This window comes from Lissotriton helveticus, chromosome 5_1, assembly GCF_964261635.1.
Source record: "Lissotriton helveticus chromosome 5_1, aLisHel1.1, whole genome shotgun sequence".
In the NCBI taxonomy this organism is placed as follows: Eukaryota; Metazoa; Chordata; class Amphibia; order Caudata; family Salamandridae; genus Lissotriton; species Lissotriton helveticus.
This window is the reverse complement of record NC_136065.1, coordinates 1,795,336,685-1,795,357,796: the sequence shown is the minus strand read 5'-3', so window position 1 is coordinate 1,795,357,796 and position 21,112 is coordinate 1,795,336,685.

Below are 21,112 nucleotides of genomic sequence, written 5' to 3'. Positions count from 1 at the left end.
TCCTTGTTTTGAACTATTCAACTTCAATTATCATGAAATCATCATTATATCTGAGTCACAAAACTATATGGGAGTGGACTTCATCCTATACAGACCACTTGCCCCTCCCACCAGCCCATAAAAAGAGTTGTAATGCTGAGGGTGAAATAGGTCCCGGAGATTTGGCAGTAGTAAGTGCTACCAAACTCAACAATGTTTTGTTCCAGACAGTATCTCATCATGTGTTTTAACGTGTTAGCATGGTCAAGCAGTTTGATAGATCTGCTACTAAGGAAGTGGGTGCATGTCTGTCCCCTGGTCATGTTACTGTTCGTATAAAGAGAATTAACGCCAACTGTAATTTAATTCGGAACGGGTATCCTGCATCTCCGTAAAAAAATCTGATGTGCCTTTACAATAGGGTTGTAATAAGAGTACATGGGGTGCCATAAAGAAAAGTAGGTAAATGGACATGTTTTCAAGTAATCACTCGGATGACAGTGTAGGTCTGACTGGTAGATTGGTAGTGTGCTACTTAATTTTTGGCAGACAACAGTGGGAACTAGCGGTTTGTCAATTCTAAGAAAGCCATATTTGTGAAAGTCAATGAGCTCTCGTCTGCATTACAAAAGAGGGACTGTTACATGATTGATCATTTGGTATGTCCAAAAGGCCTTTTGTGCATGATCCTCGACCCTCAATAGAAGCATTCATGCACTTTGGATATGCAGTCCCCGATGGTGTGAGTGTTTCTTGATAAAGAGACTAAACACTCATCCCTTCTCCTTTACCGCCCTTGCATATCGGTAAGGACAGCCTCAAACAATGTGCCCATCTTTGCCCACTTAGGCACCATAATAACTGTTACATGGTTCAATCACTTGGCCAAAATGTTTTTCTGGGTATTACTGCGGTTCATAATCACATCTCGGAATAGAATCTCCCATTCAGTGAGCAGATTATTTTTCGATCTATAATTAAGGAATGTGATAGTGAATTATTTCTTTTCAGTGGTAAAGTGCACAGAATCCTAATGCCAACAAAACAGAATTCTGCAGAACAGGCGGAATGAAAGGCAGCATGTACGAATACCAAGCTTAGGATGTCAAGTCTAACATGTCATCCTGGAAGTCATGCATGCCTCAGCTATTACTGTATGTGCCTGCCTTTGGGACAGGTTTGTGGCATGTTGCTCCTCTCAGCAAGTGGATTCACTTTATGCATCGCTGTCAGAGGTGCAGCTGTTTGTATTATCTTTAGCCTGGCAAGGCCCACTGTTGAGGGTTACCTTTCTGCTTTTCTGTGGTGCCGGATCAACCCTTCCTGCTCAAGTCTTAACTGCGGAAACAAAAGCTGCTCCCAGCTGGGTGGAAGCAAACTAGTGAAGACTGCCTCCGCCTGCACAGGAGGTGGCTGCTGGCTGAGGAGCCAGTGGGTCTACGGGGGTCTTGAGTCTCCCCCTACTGTCCCCAATGTTTCAGATTTGTTGGGGGCCTTGGGTGGGAATGGGGCATCTGCGATACAAAAGGATTGTCTACGAGGCTTGGGCTGAGGGGAAGCATATGCCCCCTCTAAACAAACAAGCATTTGCCCTGCAATAGGTCTTGCATTATTAAAGTTTGAGCTACTGGCATTGCTAAATAATGCAACAACACCAATAGCTCAAACTTTAATAATGCAAGAACTATTGCATTGCAAATGCTATATATGTATATACATTGCGTACATGTAATACTATGTAATAATAAATAATGCCCTTGCACTTTAATAATGTGATTAAATGATGGTGACCTGTCACAGAAAAATTATAAAAGTCCGAATTGTACTCCGTATGACATAAACACACTGAACAATTCTATCCTGAACAAGTCTATGCATTAACTTAAAAAGGTATTTTTTCTTGGAAACTCTCCATGTGTTGTGCTAGGTTGTTTCACTTAGAAGTAAGTTTTACGTGGCTTCATCTTCACTCTGTGGCAACCCAGCCATCAAAGTAATTCATGTTTCGAGATTGCTTTTCCTGAAACCACCACCAGGTGACACTTGGGAAGCATAGGTAGGCATATGCACTCCAAGGAGCAGGCTGGCAAGATTGCACTGAGGTGTGTTCAGCTGCTTATCCAAGCACAAAACTAGTTTGGGGGAGCAGTCAGCCTGCAGTGAACAGCTACGCATTCCCAAGTGCACGCTGTAAACATACTACTCCATATAATTTGGGATAAGTGAATTATATGTAAACTTACTTTCAAGGAAAACGTTTGGTTTGAATGAAATAATGTAAACACTGGTTTCCTGATTCACGTCATGTTTTGTGTCATTTAAGGCTTTTCCTAGAGGCAAAGTAGTGGAACGAGGGCAGTGAAATACATTGATTTTAAAACAAAACAAAAATAAGCATTTTTCTGATGAACGTTTTTATCGTTTACTCTTAGTTTAAAATAGCTAACATTTTATCATATATGTCCCTAAGTTGGCAAATTATTGAGAAACCGTCCCTGTGTTCTCTGTTTTGCAAAACTAAAGGTGTTGCCTTATTATTTCATTAGAAGTGAACATTTGCGCATAGCGGTTGCCCGGACATGAATTCTTGCAGACAATAAAATGGACTGAAACGGATTCAGCTACAGACTTTTCCATCGAACTAAATCCCCCAAAATACTCTTAAGTATATGATGCTGTTGGGTGCCAAACATAGAACAGGCGACCCAACCACCCCACCATGCACCACACGATATATAACTCGGATGCATTTGTTTACTGCATTTCTCGACTGAAGCGCAAGTCATAAGCATGTAGCTGGCCATCTAAATGTTTATAGCGAGGTGTGTCTACAACAGTCGCAGTCGCATGTTAACTAGTTCATGGCTGCCAATGTTAACTGCTGACCTACGTTTTGTCACCTGCAGACCGCCCCCTGCTCCTTCACACCACCGTATGTGCCCTCCTTGACATTTCCCCGAGCATTCTTACTTGCAGCCCTCTCGTGCCCATGTTTACAAGAAGAATGCACGCGCCCAATGGTCTCCAAAGGTCCATGCAAATATGTGAAGGCCCTGCTTGCTCGGTTTAAGGGAGAGGTGTGGCGCCACGTCGACTGACCCTGGAATCACGGGATCACGGTTGGATCCCCGGCTCTGGCGCCAAATTAGCCCAGCACAATGTGACTGGGCAATAGCTTGCTTAGTTTTCCCGACGGCCCCCACTGCCTGGAGACCCTTACGGGCGATTGTTCGCGCTTTACACATGTGGATTATTATTATTATTTAAAGCAGAAACGTCAGGTGGGAACAGAGTTATATTGAATTCTACCAGGCTGTATAGTGGGAGAACACTTGGCCTACGGAATATAAATCGGACCATCTACCAGGCGCGGTTCATCCATTGGGGCGTGGGGGCGTAGCCCCCCCTGCCCGAAGCCGCCCGCAGCTCCCTCGGCGTTTTTGCGTTAAGAGATGTCAATGAATCAACATAACGTCAGACCGCCGGGCGGGCGTCATGTTGATTGATTGACTTGATTGTACAGGCGGCAACACAAGTGCGCATGAGTGGGGACGGAGGGTGAATTTTTGCCCACGCATGCGCACTTGTGTTTTTGCGGCGTTGCGCATGCCCATTAGGAGCCCTAATGGGCGTGCTGCGGGCTAGAAGGTACCTGTGCCCCTGGCGCCAGGATTGGCCAGGGGCGCTGTGAGCCTGTGACGTGTGGGGAGCAGAGCCCAGAGGTGGCGCGGACCGGGACCGGCAGCAAGGTAAGAGTGTGTGTTTTTCTTTTATTTTAAAGTGTTTGGTGCGAGCGTGCATGTATGCATGAATGTTTGGTGGAGAGTGTTGTGAATGGATGTGTTTGTGTGTATGCGTGTGTGAATACATTTCTTTGAGTGTTGTGTATGTGGGTCGGGGAGGGGGGGTCGCCGCCGGCCTCAGTGGCCTGGGGCCCGCATTCGCAAATCAGTTTGCGCCTCACCACTGTAAAATGTCACCAGCCGCCCCTGCCATCTACCAAACTGTATGAGAGAAACAGTTGTCCAAAAACAGAAAAAACAGCAATCCCACAATTTAGGTTTATGCTTGGTTAAAACTAACAAATGCCACCTTAGTTTACAGAGTTGCGCCAGAATCTTTGCTACTGTAAACTCTGAAAAACTGCATGCGAACTGTGGTAGCATTCAAATACAAAAAACTAAAATCCGCATCAGTGAAACAACCCACTGCCAGGAGTCGGAGTGTATCAACTTTTCTTCAGGAGGCGGCGCTTGCACCCGAACTAAAAGCAACTTTATAAACTGCTGGTTTCATGCGAACTTCCAGTGGGCTCTGACTTCAGCCACCCCCGGGCTGGACGCGTCCACTGTTCGCCACCCGTTATTGGAAGAAAAGAGGCAAGACGTACAGACATGGAGGCAGCAGCGCACCTTGTCACAAGAAGCCGGTGTAGAGATAGTAACGGTCCTCTTACCCTTGTTGTGCAGGGACAATAGCATCATCTGGGACACATGGAGCTGCCAGCTGGGCTCCTCCAGCCAGCCCATCACGGCGGTGGCAGCGGTACGGTGCAGCGCTGCTCGCGTCCCCGGGCTCGCCTGCTGCTGCTGCTCCTGGCTCCTTCGCCTCACTCACAGCCCTTCATGCGGCAGTGGCAGTGCCTCGAGACGCCTGGGAGGAGAATGCAAAACACACACAGCTAAATTCACAAGAAATGGCCCTGCACCCTTACCAGATGACCACATAATGGACGGATGACGCGTACCTGCGGATCGATACTTCGTTTGAGAAACTGCACCTGAACTTTATTTTGTCCTTTGAAAAAGATTCTCTTAACCACTTATCTTAAAATTGACTGAATAATTCCAGCAGCTAAAGCTTTGAATCACGGCTGTTATGATGCCAACGAAGCCCTGAAGAAGTCCGGTAACGGACGAAACGCGTTGGCTATCCATTTTAAACAGAAAATTGAATAAAGAATTGAACACAACTGAAGAGCCTTCTTTTTACTTTTTCTTGGGAAAATTGTTAACCATTGTTGTATTATATGTTTCTTGTCGAGAATACCTAAATATCATGTTGAGTAACTAATGGGTGCAGGGCCATTTCTTGTGAATTTTGCTGTGGGGATAGGGGTTCTGTCACCTTTCCCCCTTATTGGACGTATAGGGATTGCGTCCCTGGCCATTAGCACCTTCTTTTGAGATTCATACTTGTGGAACTTCAGTACCGGTGCAGGCACTCTAGCCTTGATCCCTAATTTTTGTTGTCAAAACACACACAGCTGTTACTGCGGGGCTCTGCCACCCGGGAAGGGGACCCCGCCGGCGCACCTCGTGGGAAGGAGCACCGCTCGGCTCCCTGGCTGGCTCGCCTCTGGAGGCACTTGTTGTAAACACTTTCAAGCATTTACCCTCGCGCCGGCTCTTTAACCCCTTCCTAACTGCAAGCGGCGCGCGCACAGGCTGGGCAAGGGTACGAGGCTCGTTTTACACACGAATACTATGTCCGGTTGTAGCCCGCGTCAAGGGCGCACAGACTTCAAATTTAATATTGAAACTCAGTGCGACTATACAAACAAATAACACATTGTATAGTATGCTCTGCCATTTATGATATCGCTATTGTGAAAAAAACCACGCTCGCTAGTAGTACGTGTGCGCACGCCACAGCCAGCCATATGTCCTCAATTATCGCGCCCGTGTCCTGGCACGATAATTGAAACCATGTGGCAGAAATGCGCGTAATAGACACCAATAGGCCATGGGCAGAGCAATGCGCCCTCCTTTGGCCTATTGTGTGCTATCTTAAAAAAAACACGCAGGCAAAGGCCAATAGCAGGCCACAAAAGTAAAAACACACGCCCCACGTGTACAATTCCAGGGTCTGTTTCGGAACCCCGGACAAAAGGACTCTCGCCTGCACGAGCACTGCTGGCCAGTGCAACGCAGGGCATGAGCCCTAAAAATGGCCCTGGGGACTGGTAGTATTGAACGTATTAACGGTGAGCTGAATGCAATACAATTGTAGACTTGCCTGTTGAGTTCCAGGGCATAATAGAAGTAATGGGATCAGTAACATAAAAGCAGCATGGATTGTGGAATCTTGCCTTGCTTGAGGGAAAATACATTGGTAAACAAAGGAGGATGATTTTGAGTTGATTCAGCTATTGCTGGTTTTGACAATCCAGCCAGAGTTTTATTAAGCAATGCTGAAGTGTGGACAAATGAGGGATGACCGCTGTCGTTATCAAATGGGAAAAAACTGTATTTTGACACTTAGCTACTCAGGTTTCAGTTTCAAAAGTAGAGGCTGTCACCTAAACCTGAAGGATGTTTCCTACATCGACAGTGCATGCAATACTAAGTAAGTAAAATATTTTGTGTATAGTTGATTAAAACCATAACAATTAAACAAAAAAAATCAACATGATACTCAAACGTTTCATGTATTTAATTAACAATAAAATTAGCGATATTCCATTATTCTGGTAATCTGCGCAATATACCTTATTAAAGTACTTAGTGCCTTATGTAGCCCAATCTAAATGAGCAATTTCCTTCATAAAAGTAAAACATAATCTCATAACCACTAAAATTCATATTCAATATAAAATGTAAATAATACAGAGTCTGCAATATACACACAGATCTGGTTTATAGTTCTGGTGAACCGAATTACAATAATGCCTAAAGCCTTTCCATGGGCACCAATGGAGCAGTACAATCTAAGAGGACAAAATGATTATTGCACTCTAGTCTTATCATACTTGGAGCCTCCGATAAACCTACTTGAACTTAATGCGTACTGGACTTGTCCCTCCAATTAACTAAGACCTACCCTCCTGGTGCCTCCCTCTCCAGAAGGAATGCCAAAATACACGGGTACCCACAAAAATGCCCAACATAATCTTCTTTTAGGAGCCTTAAAATTCCAAATATTCCTTCTTAGAAGGTTTAAACCTCACTCACAGGTTCCATCCATCCTTGGGGCAACTTTCCTCCAAATCCACTCTTACTTACACCCCAACTGTTGAGCAGGTAGCCCATTACAAATTGTAAATTATGTAATTGTTAACTGACTTTGTTTCAGTGGAAAGGCTATCGCCTGGGCTTTGACAATAATTGATTTAAAATATTCACAAATTTAGCACGTCTCCCCAGCCCCCAGCTGATCTGCTGAAGCCGAAGGAAGATGCCTGTGCACAAGAACGAACTCCCTCTGTCAAAAAAATAAAGTTTAAACAGTAGTCTCCTTTGATGATATCGGGCAGGGCAACCACATAACAAATGAAACCATGATTCTCGATAATCGTAGCATAGCCTGCAATTGATGTTGCCCCCTAAGCCAGCCCAGCGCGGGTTAAAATCTCTTATTGGTAGCGCAAGCACTCTCATGTAGAGGATTTGATCCCAAGTAGTTGTATTAATGAGATCCCAAAAACATTTTTGTGGCTTCCCAACATGATAGCAATCCATTAGGGTCTGTGCCAATTCTCGGCACTCAAGGGTACGTACGTCCTGTTACCAGGAAGACTCTTTCATTTGCTTGTTAATAGCTCTCTTCCATGCCCGATATGTGATCTCACTGTCCCCCGAAGCAGACTCCTCAACAGCGCCGGACTGGGAACTGAAAGCAGCCCTGGCAAATTTTGCAAGACCAGCCCCCATTCAGCGCGATAGCGAGCGAGCCCAACCACCACTGCGTGACAAGCAGGTAATGTCCAACAGAAGGGGGCGCAAATGGTCACAGAATCTCGGGCCAGATGTACCACCATTGATGTTTGCGATTCACAAATTGCATTAAATTGCGAGTCGCAATTTGCGAGTCGCAAACATCAATGTACAACAGTGTCTGAGACACTGTTTGCGATTCCCAATGGCGCCACAAATTGCATGCCTCATGCATATTATAGAGGCTGTCGCAATTTGCAATCCCATTGGGAATGGCTGGCACTCTCAGGGATGGTGGCCTGGTGAGGTCAGCAGACCTCCACGTCTAGGACTGCTTTTAAATAAAGCAGTTTTTCTTTTTGAAATGCAGCCCGTTTTCCTTAAAGGAAAACAGGATGCATTTAAAAAATAAAAATGTAACATTTCGTTTTTTAAGAGCAGGCAGTGGCCAGCCCTTAAAAAATATTTGTGCATGCTTTCCCAAAGGGGAAGGGGTCCCCTTGGGACCCGTTCCCGTTTGCGAGTGCTCTACCAACCTTCTGAGAAGGGTGGTAAACTGCACATTTATTGCGACCGCACAAAATGACCTAAAACCCCTTTATGGCCGCAAAAACTGGTCGTACATCTGGCCCGTCGGCAGTAAAACAAAACGTAAAACTAAACAAATACAAAAGAAGAAAGGTCGGAATAATAAGATACAGACCTAAAAGAGACAAAGAGGTAGTTAAATAAAAACGTTGCGCAAAAATGGAAACAAAATACAATTGACGCTTTGTAAAAGGCATTTGATGTTTGTAAATAATACAGATATTTTCTGCATGAGGTCAGGTGGAACAAGAGTAAGCATACGTCCAATAAGTCGTTTAGATTCATTTGTTAAAGGTATTAATGATATTTACATCCGTTTTATCGTTTAATAGATTTTCAATACAAATTGCGCCCCAGCTCCTGGGATTGGGGGTTCAGGTACCAATACATTCTTACTGGAGTGAATGAACAGTGGTAAACGGGCATAAATACCTCGGTGCTCATGATTGACCATTTTTAGCTGCTAGTTGTAAATCAGGTTTTAAAAAGCCAAGAGCAGGCAGGGCAAATGCAGCTTGTGTTGTTCCCTCACACCACCGCAATTTTATGTCAGACAGTGGCAGAGGATGTCGGAAGTCACCTGAACGGTACCTCAGAGAAAAGCTTGGTGAACACCATGTGAAACCACTCAAGGTCACCGGAAGGAAGGCGCCAAGGACACCTTGCTGGCAGGCTGATAATAGGAAGGTGATCTGTCACGGAAAAGCGCTTCGACAATTGTCAGGGGTAGTAAGCGCTATATAAATGCAACTAGAATTACAATTTTAATCAGGGTGAATGTGACATAAGTGAAGTGGGGACACCCTGGAGGGCTTGCATTCAAGGCATTTGCAATCACGAGAGAAAATATGTTACCATGATCTGAGAAATGCAACATTCAAAACGTTTCTAAATACAAGGGGGGGCCAATAGGCCCCCACGCAAGCATGGCGGGGCCCGGTCCCTCCCACAACCCGTCCCCTTCGGGGCCGCGTTCCCCGCCCCCTCGCCCCGGAAGTACTGGTGTGCTTCCGGGGCGAGGGGGCGGGGTCGCGGCGGCGAAGGGGTTAAGAGCCTGGGGAGCGCGGGAAGCGGCCTCTTTGTGCCCGCGCTCCCAGGCTCGCTCCTCGCCCCGCCGTGGGGCCGTGTAATTTTCTTTTCTTGTTTCCCCTGCAGGTCCTCTTGCAAGATTCCGCAGCGGAATGGATCGGGCACAGCGGGAGCGGGCTATGCGGCGCGGACAGAGTCTGAGGGATCCGGAGCGGATCGTCGCCGTGCGGTGCCGTAGTCGAGTGGAGGTGGTCCAGCAACAAGAGAAGCAAGAAACCGGAAGGCGCTGGGCATAGGCATGGCTGTTGGCGGGGTGCTGTTCTTAAGGTGAGACGTTGGCGCGTGTCCGACCCTCAAATGCCCGAGCGAGATAAGATGTTGGCTCCTTAGGGGCACGTATGCTAAATATTTTAAAATATATGTACATTTGGAGTTACATGTGTATGTTTCTCCATTGACTCATGAGGCGGAAATGCATCAATATTGCTTGTTACCATGATTTTGTATCTGTAAATGTTGTGAATACAGCAGCAGGTGTCTGTACAGAGCTAGCACATGAAAAACAGGTGCTGGCAAATGATGCGAGAATATGCCAAGCAGTTCGGAAACTCGGGCAGGTTAAAGTTAATTGGGTTGTTACATGCACAATATATCTTGCAGTTTAAGCGCAGTGCGCGGATGTGTGCCGTTGGCGGAGGGTTATTCCATGGCACGCGTTTGTTTCCTGGCCATAGAACGTGAGGATAAGTTACAGCGCAGAGAAGGCAGCGCGAGGGTTTACCCGTTTTTGGGTCTGGCTTCACCCGTGTGTGGGGGGGTTAATGGACTACGGTCACATAGGAGTTATTCCTTTTCTTTGTTTCTGGCCTTCCGGATAAGGGAGCGTAATTAGAAACATCTCGAAATACGATAACGAGGCAGGCATGGTGTGGGTTGGAGCCAGGAAGATAGGGTCGGGTGTGTGCTAGGGTGTTTATACCGAGTTCCGGCCAGCGATAGGTTTGTTACTCTTAAAGGCACGCGGCCGGCGTCGACCTGGATGCACGAAGGGAGCTCATTTAATTTAGGCCTTGGTCAACTGTGGTAATAGGGTTATTACTAATGGTGTGGCGGACTCAGCGGCGCCGGTTCTTGAATTTGCCGAAATGCCTCTGAATGATAAATATTGCTGTTATCTGGCGATTCAAAGGGCAGTTTTAATTACAGTGCGCTGATTAGAATGGGGTGGCAATCACAGCAATTAGAAAGAATTATTCGATGGAAGCATGAGGGACTGATATGCCAGCAGGGTTTTCATCTTAACTCTGCCTTTCTTAAGTTATGTAATTTACTAGCTGCTTACCCTGCAAGCGTTAAGCCACGGTGCGCCGTGGAAGGAAGGCAAGATTATGAAGTGAAATGTAGCCGAGTTTTTAGGGATAAATTCTGGACGTTACAGATGTTTGGCCACAGCGTGGCAGGGTTGTCCGCATAGGGGTCTGGCGAGTGCCTCTGGGAACGCTGTCAGATACTACTACAGCGCACGTGAGAGGTGAAGCATCCAACAGGGCATAGCCCTACCCGTGACATACGGCCAATATGTATATTGTCTTTCAGATAGGCATGGATTATAAACGAGTTACTGCTGAATAAGAAGCTTAAGCAGAGGCGCGCGACAGACAGGCTGCGTTTGGTGTGCGCCGTGGTGTCAACTGATACAACAATACAGGCGGTCACTGTGTTCCTTAATGCTTGGAAATGTCTCTGTCAGAGTAATGGGGGTTTGATCTTGCACTGCATTGTTAACCTGGATAGACTGTGGTTTAGGAGCAGACTGATGCTCATGGTATGTATGTGGATTTTCGCAGACAAAACGTGTACCAGTCGTGTTCCTTACCGTTTGGGAATGCCTCTGATCAGGGTACTGGGTGTGTGATCTTGCACGGCATCGTGAAACATGGATAGACTGGGGTTAAGAGCAGACTGATGCACAGGGTATGTATGTGGATTGTTTCGTAGACAACACGTGTACCAGTCATGTTTGTGAGCACGTCACACGTGACTCAATACTGAACACCTCTATGTTCTTATCGACTCTTCTGGCATAATCCATAGGGACTTTGCTGTGAGTTATTGCTGTAGTAAGTGTGCCTTCCTGGATTTCCACGAGCAGGCCGGGTGTATGTCAGGAGATCCCGAATTGCCCTCGGATTTCAGGGATACTCTAACAAGTAAAGTACTACAACTGGGGGAAAAAACGTGGTGAGTCAGTCCATTATGCTCAACATTTCAGGGAACCTGTTAGTGAGGATCTTTAAGCCCAACTAACAAACATTTTGTGTAACTAAGTCGTACTTTACTGCGCTACGCAAACAATTTGTGATTGAGCTAAAGTATTATTTTGATGGTGGAAAGCAGCGCCGGCTTTAGTGTTGGTGGCGCCCAGTGCGACAATCTTTGTTGGCGCCCCCCCCCCCCCCCATGACAGTGACACCATAAACACCTGATACAGAGAGAATAAATCATACAAGGGTGTAAATAAAGGTATAGGAAATGTTATTGTAGACAATGAGGAATACAAGACATATGAGTCACATATAATCGCCGTGATTATAATAGATTAAGCCGAGGGCACCATTTAAATGTTACGTTCCCCGCCTTTCCTCATGCAGGTGTAAGGAGGTTGGGCAGATAGATGCTAGGAGGGGGACCTATGGTTGAGGGACTGGCATTTAGGCCCCTCCCCCCCTCCTTTCTCATCGGTATGGAATAGCATTCTGCCATGGAACGTTAGTTGGTTGAATTACGAGCTACAACAGCAGCAAGTCTAGGGTTTTGTTTTCTTGCTCCGTTTAATGGAAGGGACTAGCCCAAAGCTCACGATGGCTCTTGTATTCAGAGTCGAAAGGGGGCTCATTCCTAGGTGGGGGCGTCATGTAGTTATCCCATGAACAGCCAACTCTTCTCTTCTGACCCTTATGCGTTACTGAATGCAACGAATCTCAGGTGAGTATGTCGTCCAGGGCTTGGCCACGGGGTAAAGGGAGTCCTCAAGTGGATTCTTTAGTGAATCTTGAGTGAGAATCAGGGGTGTTGCCACTCTGGTTGTCCGCATTGCTGACATTTTGTTTGTAGTGTTCCTCCTTTTCCTGAGAGGTTTTGTAGATGGTTCAGAAGGCCTTAAACATTGATCTGGCCAGATCAGGGAGCCAGATTATGTGAGCATAGTGGGAGAGAGTGGATTGACATTATAAGGGGCGCACTGCACCAGTCTAGGCGACCCTTATTGACGGTAGATTAAGGACAACCTTATCAGAAAGCCACCCTAGGGGTAGCTGTGGTTAGCAGCCGTCAGGCTCAAGCGGCTAGGGAGGAAAAGCAGCTGGTTTTACCAGTCTAAAAATTCTCACGAGTGAGGAAATTAAAGTACTACCACACCGGGTGGATATAGATGTGGATATAGGTATGTATTCTGAACACTTTCCTCGGGTCCCTTTAGGAAATTACGAGGCAAAGAACCCTGTTTTGCCTACATCACTTGCAGTTGATTTATAGTGGTACTCCTGTTCATTGAGATGCTCTGTAGAGGGCGCTAAATGCGTTAAACATTGATCTAGCCAGATCTATCAAAGGTGTAGCACAGGTTAGCCGTCACAATGCGATGTAAGCCTGGTTACAGTGGAAGAAAACCTTTGACACCCCAACCGAGGTAAGGCTACTTACCAACGGTACCATGGTAAAGGGGCTACGTAGGGGATACATCCATCAGGAATATTGACAATACTAGTTCTGGGTCACCTGGGTGCACTTGCGTGTTTACTTAACAGCATTTCGCACTTAATTCTTCCTCCCCTGTTTTATTGCTTAAATAAGTCAGCCGTACCAGATGTTAGCCAGGAAATAGCCATTCCATAGTAGGCCTGTTAGTTTCAGGTAATTTACTCAGAGGCCTTAGAGCACGCAAAGGACTCACTATTGTAGAGTTAATCTAAAGTGGAAGATCGTGCCCATGCCTAAATCCCATCTCTGATACTGATGGAGCTCCTGTAGGGGCAGGAGGGGCAGACAGATGTGTATAGGAACAGGGCTGAACTGGGGGAAGCAGAATGGGTTAATGAACGGTAACACATTAAACCCTGATCGGTTGAAACTAATGTTGCATCATGAATAGGTGGCGGTATACTATGAATTGTGGAAAATCATGTGTGGCAGTTGGAGGGCCACCGGTTACTGCAACTGGTTAAGGGAATGATGCTCAGTCAGGTACCTTAAGAATAATATATATAGTTTGTGGTTGCCCCTGAGTTATATTACGCGTTACGGTCCAAGCCAACAGTCAGGCACGAGGGGTGCGAGACTTAGAATACATATATCCCATCAGGTTATGTTTGGGTGGGTGCTATTACAAACGGACTGTTCCTTTTGAGCTGAGATCCTAATTATCCTTAAGGGGTCATGAGGGCGTTATGGTATGCACTGGGGACTCCATGCTTTGTGTCACTGCACTGCACACTGGGTAGTGTTTGTTAAGGAAGGCCATTGTACAGGGCACTCCTCGTAACACTAATACAGTCACGCTACAAGGGAACCCAAACTGAGCTATGCTCAACACTTAGTCGGAAGTGTTTAGGAGTATGCATCTGACGCTAATCGTATCTCAAACGTGGCAAGGGATGGCAATGTAAGACTAGCACATGTACTGCAGTTATCGCCAGAAACACTAATGGTTTGTGTTTATCTGTTTCATTTATGTATGGCCGGGTCCATGGTGGATATCTGGAGTGCTCCGCATCACAACAGCTGCTACAGGTGGACAGCCCAAGGGATGCTGACGTCAGGTACAGGATGGCAAACAACAACGCAAGTGGGATGGGCGAGCGATCAAAAGACGCAAGAGGTGCCAACACAAAGTGGATTGTTTCGGTGTGTAAGCCCGTATATTGGGCTGGCGGCAGTAATGTAGCAGGATGTGGTTTCACAAAAATGGCAGTATTTGCCGTAACAGGAAAATGTATACCTACAGTAACGGCGCCTGTGCACGCAGGGCCACCAGTGTCAGCATGATATGCATAGATCACCGAATGGTAAGTGACAACGGTAGAGATGGGATAGTACACAAGGGTGTACATTCCTAGCTTCGGCAACCCCAGGATTGATAGGCCTATGCAACGCCTCAGTTCCCCGGTTCAGGAAGTGGGGTAAAAGTAGTACCATACACTTAAACACTTCCAGAGCGTAGTGGCTGGGTGTGGATGGTTAGCAGACTGTACAGTAGGCCAGTGGGAAGAGTATGATGGGAGTACCAGGATAGCCCCGGTCACAGCATCTGCAGGGACCCTCGAGAGGCATGCCCCCACACCCTCGTTCATTTTAGGACATGGGGTAACGATGATAGGACCCAGATTGCACCATGGGGGGGCTGCGTTTTCCCCCGGCTGCACGTAAAAGGGGGGGGGGGAATTAAGCGAGTGCACGGAGTCACTCGGTGAAGAATCACTCGATAAAGAGGATCTACACTTGGTTGGAGAAACTATTTCCTACACTTTAATGACAGAATATCCCACAAGGGGTCATATCAGGACACTTTAATGACAGAATATCCCACAAGGGGTCATATCAGGACCAAGTAGACTAACAGTCGGCTGATAATGAGGAGTTGACGTTTATTAGAGGCTCTACTCACAGGGTGGGGGGTCCAGTGGACAGAGTCAGGGATGTCATGGGGGTAGGGAACAAAATAGCAGGGGTAGAGGGGTTTGGATTAGGAAGTTATGACCTTTCAGTGTAGGCGGTTGGGGGGGGGCCAGATAGTCGGTAAACTACCTGGCCTGTGGCGGTAAGGTCATTAATCGGTGAGCAGCATTTTAAGGTCCTTACGGGGGGGCGGACCCATTCACGAAAGGGGCCGCCCGCGGGAGGGGCCATTGGTCTCTCTCAGAACTTCAGGGGCAGGATATGATATCCCGTTGTAAAGGGTGCGGGGGAGGGAGTCTACGCTTTCCTCAGGCTGGTAGCCACCCCTCACAACACTGAGACGTCACTAAGGTGCGCGAGTGTCTGGGCCCTCCTGTTATGGTTAAATGGAGTTCCGGGAGCGCACGTGGGTGAAACGTGCCCTGGGTTGCGCATGCGCATCTTCAACGTGAGAGCGCAGCTGTAAAAGGATCTGACACCGGTTGGCGACCTTGCCGTAGGCCTTTATTAAAGTTATTAAAAAGTTATTAAAAAGTATTGGAAATATTAGAATGCAGTTTAATTTTCAGGATGATTAGATTACGTTAGGAGACACGCTGTATTAGCTATTTGTTAAGGTTAGCCCATCATACCATGTCGAAACGGATGTCAATCTAATATTCTGAAAAGTGTGCATTTTAATAATTGTCAGAAATGTTTATTTGATTAAAATTTTTGATTTGTTTTTATATTTTAATAAATACGGCCAGGGGGGGGGCCCCGTACCCCCCCTTGACTTCCAAAGACCCCCATGTGTTGACTGGTTGAATTGGGTAATTCAGTCGGTGTTCAAGGGGGGAGGTGGCCGGCAGTCCAAGACCATGATACAAGGGGGGGCCAATAGGCCCCCACGCAAGCATGGCGGGGCCCGGTCCCTCCCACAACCCGTCCCCTTCGGGGCCGCGTTCCCCGCCCCCTCGCCCCGGAAGTACTGGTGTGCTTCCGGGGCGACGGGGCGGGGTCGCGGCGGCGAAGGGGTTAAGAGCCTGGGGAGCGCGGGAAGCGGCCTCTTTGTGCCCGCGCTCCCAGGCTCGCTCCTCGCCCCGCCGTGGGGCCGTGTAATTTTCCCCACCCTCCATCCCTTGTTAGCAGACCTTGGGGCCTGGCAAATGGTGAGAATCAGGTTGGTCAATGTGCCAGACTATAGGTTTAGGGGGTTTGATCCAGTAGGCCTTGAAGTTCCCGTCTACTGGAAGGTAGAACAGAAGTAAATATTTTGTGCAGTGCCATGATATTTAACTAATTCTCTCCTTAGGCCTTTTTTCCCGCTTACAGGAGTATCTGTATATGTATATGTTTTGTGCTTTGCTGTGTATTAACAATTTTCTCCTTAGGCCTTTTTTCCTTTTAGAATAGCAATGTCGTATTTATTATGTGTGTCTGGCGGTAAGGTCATTAATCGGTGAGCAGCATTTTAAGGTCCTTACGGGGGGGCGGACCCATTCACGAAAGGGGCCGCCCGCGGGAGGGGCCATTGGTCTCTCTCAGAACTTCAGGGGCAGGATATGATATCCCGTTGTAAAGGGTGCGGGGGAGGGAGTCTACGCTTTCCTCAGGCTGGTAGCCACCCCTCACAACACTGAGACGTCACTAAGGTGCGCGAGTGTCTGGGCCCTCCTGTTATGGTTAAATGGAGTTCCGGGAGCGCACGTGGGTGAAACGTGCCCTGGGTTGCGCATGCGCATCTTCAACGTGAGAGCGCAGCTGTAAAAGGATCTGACACCGGTTGGCGACCTTGCCGTAGGCCTTTATTAAAGTTATTAAAAAGTTATTAAAAAGTATTGGAAATATTAGAATGCAGTTTAATTTTCAGGATGATTAGATTACGTTAGGAGACACGCTGTATTAGCTATTTGTTAAGGTTAGCCCATCATACCATGTCGAAACGGATGTCAATCTAATATTCTGAAAAGTGTGCATTTTAATAATTGTCAGAAATGTTTATTTGATTAAAATTTTTGATTTGTTTTTATATTTTAATAAATACGGCCAGGGGGGGGGGCCCGTACCCCCCCTTGACTTCCAAAGACCCCCATGTGTTGACTGGTTGAATTGGGTAATTCAGTCGGTGTTCAAGGGGGGAGGTGGCCGGCAGTCCAAGACCATGCACTGAAATGATCCTTCCCTGGCACTGCAACCAACCTGTGGAGCTCGTTTCTTCCTCGGCTAAGAGAACACAGTGGCATGAAAGACTGGCAGAACTGGCAGATGACGGAGAGTGCAAGCGGGGTGGGGAGGGTGGGGGGATCGTCACCAGTGCCAGGGGACTACAGACACATCAGGCAGATTCCAATGCAGGGCCAGTACGCAGCAATAGACGTGTAAAAGCAATGTGGCAACCACAGGGGGCCTCCCAGGATTTGTGAGACCAGCACTTACTTTACCAGTCGGCAGAAGGGTGCGAGGCCGTCAGGCCGTGCCAGGCACACAAAACACGAGGCCTATTCCGGCCCGGTCGTGACGCACCCGCACCCAGACAGATCAGGCAAGGTCATAGGATCAGGACTGCCTGCAAATTAAACGACTGGACGGACAATAAGACTCACCTGCGGGCAGCACACATGGGGGCTAGAAATAAATACATTATGGGGTCAGGACCGGGTGCCTCTCTTTCTCAGTCACCTCTCTGGCCTCTGAGATGCCTGCCTCCTCGACCTTCGCCTCGCTCTCACCCTCAGTCACGCACGCATTTTATTGTGCGGCCGCGACCCACCCTGGCCCCAGCAAATAGCAATGTCCATGACATCACCAGGCAGACCCAGGCCTGGGCAGACCCCGCCCTAAGGTTTAACTGTAAAACTGCGCGCAGACGCGGCGGCGCCCCGGCGGAGATATCTGCGTGCCTGCTGCGCACAGCATGGAGGTACTGGTGCAGGTGGATTTAAAAAAAAACCAATTATAATAATCATAGTAGCCTCGCTAGCCTGCCTGCCTGAAGGGAATTGAAATCGGGTCACAAAATAAATCACGGACAATAATGGACGATTATTATAGTATGATGCAGCACCAGCATTATGCACGGTCAGGGTCCAAACCGGCCCCCTGTCACAAAACCGGCCCCCGTCACAAAACCGGCCCCCATTTGAATCAGCCGACCGGGGAATTGCCCGGTGCCCGGAATTGCCAGTCCGGGCCTGCTCCTCAATCTTAAGTAACCGAATAACCTCATTAACTGAGTTCCACCACCACCGCCTTCAACGCAGAAGATAGCTTCTCCCCAACTAACCCGGTTGAAGACAACTATAGAGCCTTTTGCACTAGGATAATATCTATCTCGGACTCTATTGCCCCACTAAAAACATGCAAACCTAAAGGCAGAGCACCGGCCCCGTGGTATAACGACTCCCTGAAAACCCTCAAACTAGCCTGTAAACAGGCTGAGAGGAAGTGGAGACAAGGCTACTGCGACTTGAATAAAATCAGCTGGAAAAATAAGATCCTTGAATATAAATCAGCCATCGCAGAGAGCAAGTCCACCTACTATTGCTCCACCATAGTCAACGCCGCAAATAGCTCCAAAAGCATCTTCCAGATCCTTGATAGCCTTATCCATCCTGACTGCGCCAAGAAAACCATTCCCCCTTCACAGACCCTCTGTGATAATCTCGCTCAATTTTTTACGAACAAAATTGAGACAATCATTCAGAATCTTGCAACTCCCCCACTACAAGATAATCTAAAATCCGCCGCTGCAGCTATTACCAACTCTGATCTGCCAAACTCGGGATACCTACCAAGGGAATGCCTACAGGCTCTCCCCTCCATCCCCGAAGCAGAGTTCGAGAGACTGGCACACGGAATCACTTCAGCATCCCCCCTCGACCCATTGCCCCCCAAAACGTGGAAAGCGTGCGGAACTGAACTATTCCATACCCTCCGCAGGATCTGCAACCAATCGCTGTGCTGTGGATTTGTCCCCACCCCCTGGAAGCAAGCACTCATTACCCCGCTGCTGAAAAAACCCTCCTTGAACCCCGAGAGTCTTTCCAATTTTCGACCTATATCCCTTCTACCCTTTCCAGCGAAAGTGGTGGAAAGCTGGGTTAGCTCCTGTCTCTCGACATATCTTGAGCGGAATCACATCCTGGATGACTTCCAATTCGGTTTTCGCCCTGCCCATGGCACCGAAACGGCTGTGCTTACAGCCATGGAAGAACTTCGGATGCGTGCAGACAGGGGCCACGCAGTGGCCTTGATCTTATTGGACCTGTCTGCCGCATTCGATACGGTTAACCATGTGATTCTACTGAAGAGGCTTAGAGAGGCAGGGGTCGATGGCACCGCCCTGCTCTGGTTTCACTCATATCTGAGCGATAGGAAACAGGCTGTGTCCCTCCCCCCTTTTCAATCCGTTTTTCCCCCAGTACCTCATGGTGTACCCCAGGGCTCGTCCATTAGCCCGATCCTTTTTAATATTTATTTAAAACCACTGATTACTTTAATCAAATCCCACCGATTGAAAACTGTAAACTATGCGGACGACACCCAGCTCATCGTCTCCTGGGAGGGGGAAGAATCAACCCCCTTGGAATCGTTCCATGACTGCTTAAATGACACAGCCGGCTGGCTGCACATGAACTCCTTGCAATTCAACTCCGCCAAGACCGAGGTCCTGTTCTGCTCTGGGAGCCGGATTCCTCGCCTATTTCCCACAGAATTCTGGCCCCCGGAACACCCAGAAAAACCACAGCCGGTTACCAGTGTCCGCAATCTGGGGGTTATGCTAAATAACAAACTCAGCATGGAAACGCAGGTAACTAAAACAGTCTCTACTTGCTCGGCCTTACTGCGTTCCTTACGAAAAATCATGCCATTACTGCCCGCCCAGGCCCGAGCACAAATAGTCAGGTGCACTATTCTCAGTCGCCTTGACTATTGTAATGCTCTTCTGCTTGAGTCCCCAGCTGTGCTGCTGGACAGACTCCAAAGAGTCCAGTCGGCTGCAGCTAAACTGGCCCTTGGATGGACCAGGAGATCCTCGGCCACAGCAGCCTTAGCCGAGTTACACTGGCTCCCTCTGAAGCAGCGAATAGCTTTTAAAGCACTCTGCCTTGTCTTCAAGGCACTACACGGAACGGGCCCTAGATCCCTTCAAAAAATGTTTTCCTGGTACACCCCCACCAGAACTCTCCGATCCAGCTCAGCATGCCTTGTGTTGGTACCCAGATTTAACAAGGTAAGAACTGGGGGAAGATCCTTCAGAGTGGCCGCCGCCAAACTTTGGAACAGCTTGCCGGCCGACATTCGCCAAATTCCACTACTTCTGCCTTTCAGAAAGCGAATTAAAACTTGGCTCTTCCCCAATCCCGGTCACTGCTAAACGCCCTAATTGCCTCCCGTCTCTTTCCATCCTAGGAGTGAGTTTCCAGCGCCAGGATACCTGTCAGGTGACAGTTGCGCTCTACAAGTGTTTTAAATAAATAAATAAATAAATTAAGTTGTCTAGATCATGGGTAACCTGTTTTTTCGTAAATCGATTTCAAAAGATTTTTTTGCGAATTATTGGAAACCATCCTATACTTGATAAAATATTTTAACATGGATGCCTTACACTCGATTGATTGAATTACTAACCCTAGCTCAAGTCTTAATCTGGAGCGTCGGACGTGTTGCGGTTGATGGAATATGTTTTTGTTTGCTCTAATGTGACATAACTTCAATGCATCATCCAGTGTGCCAGGATAAGCAAAGTGACCATGCTGCAGGGCTAGGGTCAAGTTTGCCTTTATTACTCTTAAAAGAGGGGAAGCAGAGGCGTTAGTGATTCAGTTGATCAATTCCCTAAGTAATAGCTGCCGTTTTCTTGTTAAGATCCTTGACTTGGACAACAGCAGAACCAGATTCACTAAACCACTTGCCCAGATCTTTATAATGCCTTGCTGTAGTAATGGTCTTACCCTCCAATTGCCAACGTGCCATCTTCTTCCTTTGGGTACCCCTGAATATCAAGACTATAGTTTTGGACTGATTTACCAATAGATGATTAGCCTTGTTGAATCTACCCAAAGCGTTTAAAGCCCTTTGCACACCCAAACTTGTTATGATCCATAAACACAACATCATCAGCATATTGAATTATTTGTAATCCTACTAAGCTTAGATTAGGGAGAACCAAACTGCTTCTGTCCAGTGCTTTCCCTAGACCAGCC